The sequence below is a fragment of the Oncorhynchus gorbuscha genome, unplaced genomic scaffold (assembly GCF_021184085.1).
Source record: "Oncorhynchus gorbuscha isolate QuinsamMale2020 ecotype Even-year unplaced genomic scaffold, OgorEven_v1.0 Un_scaffold_2509, whole genome shotgun sequence".
NCBI classification, from domain to species: Eukaryota; Metazoa; Chordata; class Actinopteri; order Salmoniformes; family Salmonidae; genus Oncorhynchus; species Oncorhynchus gorbuscha.
The window spans coordinates 32,501-42,500 of NW_025747001.1; the positions used below are offsets into that span (position 1 = coordinate 32,501).

Genomic DNA, 10,000 nt, shown 5'->3' on the forward strand with positions numbered 1-10,000 from the left:
ATAGACTATTCAAGAATAGACTAAACAACATATATAGACTATAGTGTGAGTATATATTGGTAAACTATATATATTCTTACTATAGACACCAACATGGAGTATATAGACTATATATAGACTATAGTGTGAGTATATAGACTATATATAGACTATAGTGTGAGTATATAGACTATATATAGACTATAGTGTGAGTATATAGACTATATATAGACTATAGTGTGAGTATATAGACTATATATAGACTATAGTGTGAGTATATAGACTATATATAGACTATAGTGTGAGTATATAGACTGTATATATAGACTATAGTGTGAGTATATAGACTATATATAGACTATAGTGTGAGTATATAGACTATATATAGACTATAGTGTGGCCTAGACTATATATAGACTATAGTGTGAGTATATAGACTATATATAGACTATAGTGTGAGTATATAGACTATATATAGACTATAGTGTGAGTATATAGACTATATATAGACTATAGTGTGAGTATATAGACTATATATAGACTATAGTGTGAGTATATAGACTGGCTATATAGACTATAGTGTGAGTATATAGACTATATATAGACTATAGTGTGAGTATATAGACTATATATAGACTATAGTGTGAGTATATAGACTATATATAGACTATAGTGTGAGTATATAGACTATATATAGACTATAGTGTGAGTATATAGACTATATATAGACTATAGTGTGAGTATATAGACTATATATAGACTATAGTGTGAGTATATAGACTATATATAGACTATAGTGTGAGTATATAGACTATATATAGACTATAGTGTGAGTATATAGACTATATATAGACTATAGTGTGAGTATATAGACTATATATAGACTATAGTGTGAGTATATAGACTATATATAGACTATAGTGTGAGTATATAGACTATATATAGACTATAGTGTGAGTAAACTCTATTTTCCATCAATAAGTAAAATGTAATCTCAGCGACTATTCAAGCAATAAACCAAACAACATTATAGCCCCTCCCCCCACTAATAACTAGTGATTCCAGGCTATTGGTAAAAACAGCTGTGAGATTCGTACCTTTTCTCTGACACCAACATGGGAGTGAATAGATTGAAGCAGCATATTCATCTGGGATAACGTTGTAGGTTACATCGGTTAAGTATAAGAATATTTGTCAGGGGGGCCTCGCGAGTGGCGCAGCGGTCTAAGGCACTCCTCACCGTGTTTGAGGCGTCACTACAGACCCGGGTTAGACCCCAGGCTGTGTCACAGCCGGCATGTGACTGGGAGAACCATAAGGTGGTGCGCGATTGGCCCACCTTTATCCGGGTTAGGGGAGTGTTTGGCCGGCTGAGAGTCCTATCTCGCTCTAGCGACTCCTTGTGGTTGGCCTGGGTGCCTGCAAAGCTGACTGACTCAGTCACCAGCTGGACAGTGTTACCTCCTACACATTGGTGTGGCTTTGGTGTGGCTGGCTTCAGTCACCAGCTTTGAGTCAGTGTGTTCCTCCTACACATTGGTGTGGCTTTGGTGTGGCTTTCAGTCACCGCTTCAGTCACCAGCTGGACAGTGTTACCTCCTACACATTGTGTGGCTTTGGTGTGAAGCAGTGAAGGCAGTGTGGCTTTGGTGTGGCAGGGTCATGTTTCAGAGGAAGAAGAGTTCACCTTCTCCCGAGTCTGTAGGGGAGTTGCAGCGATGAGACAAGACTGTAACTACCAACTACCAAAAAAGGAAATATTATTTGCCAGGGCATATTAGTTCATTATACATCTGATTTTTTTACATGGGCTGTGGGAAGCTAATCAACTTTCAAATCACGTCAACTTCAAGATTGCCGTCTTGGTTTAGCTTGGCATTAAATAAACAGCCTATTTTGCATTAATAGCCAAATATAATCTCAGCGACTGTTCAAACAATAAACCAAACAACATTGTATCCACATTAGAATGTGCTTTTTCTTTGCGACCAAAACGTGATGTCGTTCTATTGTTAGCTGATATGGGAGGGAATACATTGGAGCAGCGTATCAAACTGTAATAAGGTAGTAGGTTACATCAGTAAATATACAAATATTTTATTATAAATCTGATTACTTCACATGGGGAAGATGTGGAAGGCTAAAAGGTTAGCTTGCTTGCTGTTTTTAGCTAGCTAGCAAACTGCCAGCAGAGTTGCCTACAGACAACCAGCAAATATGCATGTAAATTAGTTAACAGTGGTGTTGATGTTTTAAAATGTGATTCTTCTTTGCTTTCAACACAATGGGAAGACAACGACAAGTAAATCCCTGCTATCGCCCCCTTGTGTGTGTTGCTATTCGGAGGGGGGGGGGGGTCTAGGAACACATAGACTGGCAAGGGAATCGTGTTACATAAGGTGGACGTTGCTCAAATATTCTAGATATAGCCTAGATAAACCCTTTCATACCTTCAGTGCCTGGTTAACGTCCAAGTGGTTGATTTGGAATTTTGGCCTGTGTGTGCTCCCTCGTGTTGATTGGCTGTGTGACTGATTGACAGTTGTCTGCCCTCCCCAGGACCAATGAGCAGCTGGTGGGCTTCCTGACAAAGTACCGGGACATGAACTTCATCAAATCCCACGGCAGAGACAACACACGGTGAGACACATGTTCATCTGTGTGTGTTCATCTACGTTTGTGTGTGTATGTGTGTGTTCATCTGTGTGTGTGTTTGTGTGTGTGTTCATCTGCGTGTGTGTGTGTGTGTCCTTTCCAGATTCATCCGTAAGCAGGGACTGGACCGGCTCTTTTTCGAGTGTGACACACACATGTGGCGCCTAGGCGACCGCAAGATCCCAGAAGGCATTGCGGTGGACGGAGGTTCCGATTGGTTCCTTCTGAACCGCATGTTTGTGGATTACATCATCACCTCTGAAGATGAGCTGGTCACACACACACACACAGCATGAAGCGCTTCTACACATACACACTGCTGCCTGCCGAGGTAACACACACACACACACACACACACACACACACACACACACACACACACACACACACACACACACACACACACACACACACACACACACTGCTGCCTGCCGAGGTAACACACACACACACACACACACACACACACACACACACACACACACACACACACACACACACACACACACACACACACACACACTGCTGCCTGCCGAGGTAACACACACACACACACACACACACACACACACACACTGCTGCCTGCCGAGGTAACACACACACACACACACACACACACACACACACACACACACACACACACACACACACACACACACACACACACACACACACACACACACACACACACACACACACACACACACTGCTGCCTGCCGAGGTAACACACACACACACACACACACACACACACACACACACACACACACACACACACACACACACACACACACACACACACACACACACACTGCTGTCTGCCGAGGTAACTGCCGAGGTAACACACACACACACACACACACACACACACACACACACACACACACACACACACACACTGCTGCACACACACACACACACACACACACACACACATACACACACACACTGCTGCCTGCCGAGCACACACACACACACACACACACACATACACACACACACTGCTGCCTGCCGAGGTAACACACACACACACACACACACACACACACACACACTGCTGCCTGCCGAGGTAACACACACACACACACACACACACACACACACACACACACTGCTGCCTGCCGAGGTAACACACACACACACACACACACACACACACACACACACACACACACACACACACACACACACACACACACACACACACACACACACACACACACACACACACACACACACACACACACACACACACTGCTGCCTGCCGAGGTAACACACACACACACACACACATGCTGCCTGCCGAGGTAACACACACACACTGCTGCCTGCCGAGGTAACACACACACACACACACTGCTGCCTGCCGAGGTAACACACACCACACACACTGCTGCCTGCCGAGGTAACACACACACACACATCTGTTGCACACACACACACTATGCAATCAGCACAAACTGCACACTACTGACTATCTAACATATCCCCCCTCTCTTTCCAGTCGTTCTTCCACACAGTGCTAGAGAACAGTGCTCACTGTGAGAGTATGGTGGACAACAACCTGCGTATCACCAACTGGAACAGGAAGCTGGGCTGTAAGTGTCAGTACAAACACATCGTAGACTGGTGCGGCTGCTCCCCCAACGACTTCAAACCTCCTGACCTGCCACGCTTTCAGGTGAGACACACACGCGTACAACTCTCGCTCGCACACACACACACGCACACGCACGCACGCATGCACACACACACACACGCATGCACGCACACACACACACACACGCACGCACGCACACACACACACAGGGCTGTAAATCTCAGTACATCTCTCTGCCAAGGGTATGAACCCAACTAGCTTAGCTCTAGCTGGCTAACTTCTATGAACCAGACTGGTTTAGCTCTAGCTGGCTAACTTCTATGAACCAGACTGGTTTAGCTCTAGCTGGCTAACTTCTATGAACCAGACTGGTTTAGCTCTAGCTGGCTAACTTCTATGAACCAGACTGGTTTAGGCTAACTTCTATGAGCTGGTTTAGCTAAGCTTCTATGAACCAGACTGGTTTAGCTCTAGCTGGCTAACTTCTATGAACCAGAATAGTTTAGCTCTAGCTGGCTAATTTATGTGAACCAGAATAACTTAGCTCTAGCTGGCTAATTTATGTGAACCAGACTAGCTTAGCTCTAGCTGGCTAACTTCTATGAACCAGACTGGTTTAGCTCTAGCTGGCTAACTTCTATGAACCAGACTGGTTTAGCTCTAGCTGGCTAACTTCTATGAACCAGACTGGTTTAGCTCTAGCTGGCTAATTTATGTGAACCAGAATAACTTAGCTCTAGCTGAACCAGACTGGTTTAGCTCTAGCTGGCTAACTTCTATGAACCAGACTGGTTTAGCTCTAGCTGGCTAATTTATGTGAACCAGAATAGCAATGAGACAGCTGGCTATGTCTCACTGTGGCACAGCAAATGGACAAGAATAGCTTAACGTTCACAACTAAGTGCTCCTGTCTGTACTTATAGCCTGTGGTTACTTTATTCATCTAACAACTGTTCCAGGGCCAGCGGTGGTTGAGTTCCTGATGATATTGCTGATGACTTGGCCAGAGGAAACTGATTCTAAATCAGCAGTTCTGGGTCAGTGTGTGAGCGTGTGGTTTCTGTAGTGCCTTGTAGCTGGTGGTGTGTGATTAGCAGAGTTGTTATTATAATAATGTTGGGGTTGTTGGACTGTAGAGAGGTCTTATGTAGCCTATGTACTGACCAAAGGGAAGCACACACACACACACACACACACACACACACACACACACACACACACACACACACACACACACACACACACACACACACACACACACACACACACACACACACACACACACACACACACACACACACACACACACACACACACACTGCTGCCTGCCGAGGTAACACACACACACACTGCTGCCTGCCGAGGTAACACACACACACACACACACTGCTGCCTGCCGAGGTAACACACACACACACACACACACTGCTGCCTGCCGAGGTAACACACACACACGCTGCCTGCCGACACGCACACACACACACACACTGCCGACACACACACACACACACACACACACACACACACACACACACACACACACACACACACACACACACACACACACACACACACACACACACACACACACACACACACACAGGGGTTCTGAGGGTTTTCATTTGATTGAGTTTCCTGGACAGTGAGGTCGTCTTTAACTCTGAACCAGCCACACCCCCCCCCCCCCACACACTAGACTGTGCCACAGGTTCGCATGCACATAGATTATCTCTCTCTCTGTCTCTAGTATGGTAGCTGATCCTGTATTCTGTTGATTTGATGTCCTGCCTACAGTGATTAGCAGCGTGATTGGCAGTAGTGTGGGCCAATCACCAGTCAGCACCACAATGATGTTCTATGTAATTGACATGTTGGTTTCATTTGATGTGATGCTTGGCCCCGGAATAGAACCCAGCTTGTTCTGGAGCTAGTCAGTCCTCAAACGTGTATGTTTGTGTATAATAAACATTATGGAAAGAAGGTTTGTTGTGGTCCTTCCACCCGCGTCCTCCACATCAGCCTTACAGTGAGTTATTAGTGAGATTCACAGTGCTAGCCAGGTTTAGGTAACCTGGTTTTTGCTAGTGGTTTATTTTTATTATAATTACATGTAGGCCATACTTGGCAGCTCAAAGATTAAATCCATCCTGACTGAAGGAAGTATTGATGGAGGAAGCTTCCATCCTGACTGAAGGAGGAAGCTCCCATCCTGACTGAAGGAAGTATTGATGGAGGAAGCTTCCATCCTGACTGATGGAGGAAGCTCCCATCCTGACTGAAGCAAGTATTGATGGAGGAAGCTCCCATGCTGACTGAAGGAAATATTGATGGAGGAAGCTCCCATCCTGACTGAAGGAAATATTGATGGAGGAAGCTCCCATGCTGACTGAAGGAAGTATTGATGGAGGAAGCTCCCATGCTGACTGAAGGAAGTATTGATGGAGGAAGCTCCCATCCTGACTGAAGGAGGAAGCTCCCATCCTGACTGAAGCAAGTATTGATGGAGGAAGTATTGATGGAGGAAGCTCCCATGCTGACTGAAGGAAGTATTGATGGAGGAGGTTCCCATGCTGACTGAAGGAAGTATTGATGGAGGAAGCTCCCATCCTGACTGAAGGAAGTATTGATGGAGGAAGCTCCCATCCTGACTGAAGGAAGTATTGATGGAGGAAGCTCCCATCCTGACTGAAGGAAGTATTGATGGAGGAAGCTCCCATCCTGACTGAAGGAAGTATTGATGGAGGAAGCTTCCATCCTGACTGAAGGAAGTATTGATGGAGGAAGCTTCCATCCTGACTGAAGGAAGTATTGATGGAGGAAGTATTGATGGAGGAAGCTTCCATGCTGACTGAAGGAAGTATTGATGGAGGAAGGAAGCATTGTGGGTAGCTGGTAGCCTAGCGGTTAAGATCGTTGGTCCAGTAACCGCTGGTTCAAATGCTCGAGCCGACGAAGTAAATAATATGTCGATGTGCCCTTGAGCAAGGCATTCAACCCTAAGTAAACAATCTGTTCGATGTGCCCTTGAGCAAGGCATTCAACCCTAAGTAAACAATCTGTTCGATGTGCCCTTGAGCAAGGCATTCAACCCTAAGTAAACAATCTGTCGATGTGCCCTTGAGCAAGGCATTCAACCCCAAGTGCTCCAGTAAGTCTCTCTGGATAAGAGTGTCTGCTAAATGAACTGTCTCTGAGGGAGCCGGTCAGACAGTCAGAGAGACAGTCAGAGAGACAGTCAGAGAGACAGTCAGAGAGACAGTCAGAGAGACAGTCAGCTGCTGAGGTGATTGAGCATTAGCAAACGTTACCTCACACTCAGTGGAGATCTCAAACCACCACGATATTCAAGCACTCTGCAAGACTCAAATTAGGTTATTGGTAATGTTTGCACTTTGCACTTTACACAATTCACTATGAAAATGTCACTATAATTATATTTATTTATGTAACCTGATCTACCATGATGTACTGTAATGTATAAGGTCCACTGTGTTCACTGTTAAATGATAGCAGTAGTAGTAGTAGTAAGAGTAACATTAGTAGTAACAGTAACATTAGTAGTAGTAGTAGTAGTAGTAGTAGTAGTAGTAGTAGTAGTAAGAGTAACATTAGTAGTAACAGTAACATTAGTAGTAGTAGTAGTAGTAGTAGTAGTAGTAGTAGTAGTAGTAGTAGTAGTAGTAGTAGTAGTAGTAGTAACATTAGTAGTAGTAGTAACAGTAACATTAGTAGTAGTAGTAAGAGTAACATTAGTAGTAGTAGTAGTAGTAGTAGTAGTAGTAGTAGTAGTAGTAGTAACAGTAACATTAGTAGTAGTAGTAACAGTAACATTAGTAGTAGTAGTAAGAGTAACATTAGTAGTAACAGTAACATTAGTAGTAGTAGTAGTAGTAGTAGTAGTAGTAGTAGTAACAGTAACATTAGTAGTAGTAGTAGTAGTAGTAGTAACAGTAACAGTAGTAGTAACAGTAACATTAGTAGTAGTAAAAGTAACATTAGTAGTAGTAGTAGTAGTAGTAGTAGTAGTAGTAGTAGTAGTGGTAGTAGTAGTAGTAGTAGTAGTAGTAGTAGTAGTGTCAGTAACAGTAGTAGTAGTAGTAGTAGTAGTAGTAGTGGTAGTGGTAGTAGTAACAGTAACATTAGTAGTAGTAGTAGTAGTAGTAGTAGTAGTGTCAGTAGTAGTAGTAGTAGTAGTAGTAGTAGTGGTAGTAGTAGTAGTAGTAGCAGTAGTAGTAGTAGTAGTGATAGTAGTAGTGATAGTGATAGTAGTAGTAGTAGTAGTAGTAGTAGTAGTAGTAGTAGTAGTAGTAGTAGTAGTAGTAGTAGTAGTAGTAGTAGTAGCAGTAGTAGTAGTAGTAGTAACATTAACAGTAGTAGTAGTAGTAGTAGTAGTAGTAGTAGTAGTAGTAGTGGTAGTAGTAGTGGTAGTAGTAGTGTCAGTAACAGTAGTAGTAGTAGTAGTAGTAGTAGTGGTAGTGGTAGTAGTAACAGTAACATTAGTAGTAGTAGTGTCAGTAGTAGTAGTAGTAGTAGTAGTAGTAGTAGTAGTAGTAGTAGTAGTAGTAGTAGTGGTAGTAGTGGTAGTAGTAGTGTCAGTAACATAGTAGTAGTAGTAGTAGTAGTAGTGGTAGTGGTAGTGGTAGTGGTAGTAGTAACAGTAACATTAGTAGTAGTAGTGTCAGTAGTAGTAGTAGTGGTAGTAGTAGTGGTAGTAGTAGTAGTAGTAGTAGTAGTAGTAGTAGTAGTAGTAGTGATAGTAGTAGTGATAGTGATAGTAGTAGTAGTAGTAACATTAACAGTAGTGTCAGTAGTAGTAGTGTCAGTAGTAGTAGTAGTAGTAGTAGTAGTAGTAGTAACATTAACAGTAGTGTCAGTAGTAGTAGTAGTAGTAGTAGTAGTAGTAGTAGTAGTAGTAGTAGTAACATTAGTAGTAGTAGTAGTAGTAGTAGTAGTAGTAGTAGTAGTAACATTAGTAGTAGTAGTAGTAGTAGTAGTAGTAGTAGTAGTAGTAGTAGTAACAGTAGTAGTAGTAGTAGTAGTAGTAGTAGTAGTAGTAGTACCAACAGTAACAGTAGTAGTAGTAACAGTAACATTAGTATTAGTAACATTAGCATTAGTAGTAGTAGTAGTAGTAGTGCCATTAGTAGTAGTTGTAGTAGTGCCAGTAGTAGTAGTAGTAGTAGTAGTGCCAGTAGTAGTAGTAGTAACAGTAACATTAGTATTAGTAGTAGTAGTAGTAGTAGTAGTAGTAGTAGTAGTAGTGCCAGTAGTAGTAGTAGTAACAGTAACATTAGTATTAGTAGTAGTAGTAGTAGTAACAGTAACATTATTATTATTATTAGTAGTAGTAGTAGTAGTAGTAGTAGTAGTAGTAGTAGTAGTAGTAGTAGTAACAGTAACATTAGTATTAGTAGTAGTAGTAGTAGTAGTAGTAGTAGTAACAGTAACATTAGTAGTAGTAGTAGTACTAGTAGTGCCAGTAGTAGTAGTAGTAACAGTAACATTAGTAGTAGTAGTAGTAGTAGTAGTAGTAGTAGTAGTAGTAGTAGTAGTGCCATTAGTAGTAGTAGTAGTAGTAGTAGTAGTAGTAGTAGTAGTAGTAGTAGTAGTAGTAGTAACAGTAACATTAGTATTAGTAGTAGTAGTAGTAGTAGTAGTAGTAGTAGTAGCTGACAGATATTTGACAGTGATTTATGATCTAAGTCGGAAGTTACGTTACACTTAGGTTGGAGTCATTAAAAGAGATGAACGTACTCATCTATACAA

The 10,000-nt window shown here is 42.5% G+C and overlaps 1 pseudogene; it reads left to right on the forward strand.

Moving 5' to 3' along the window:
• LOC124025881 overlaps nt 1–10,000 on the forward strand; it is a 36,674-nt pseudogene that overhangs the window by 18,671 nt on the left and 8,003 nt on the right.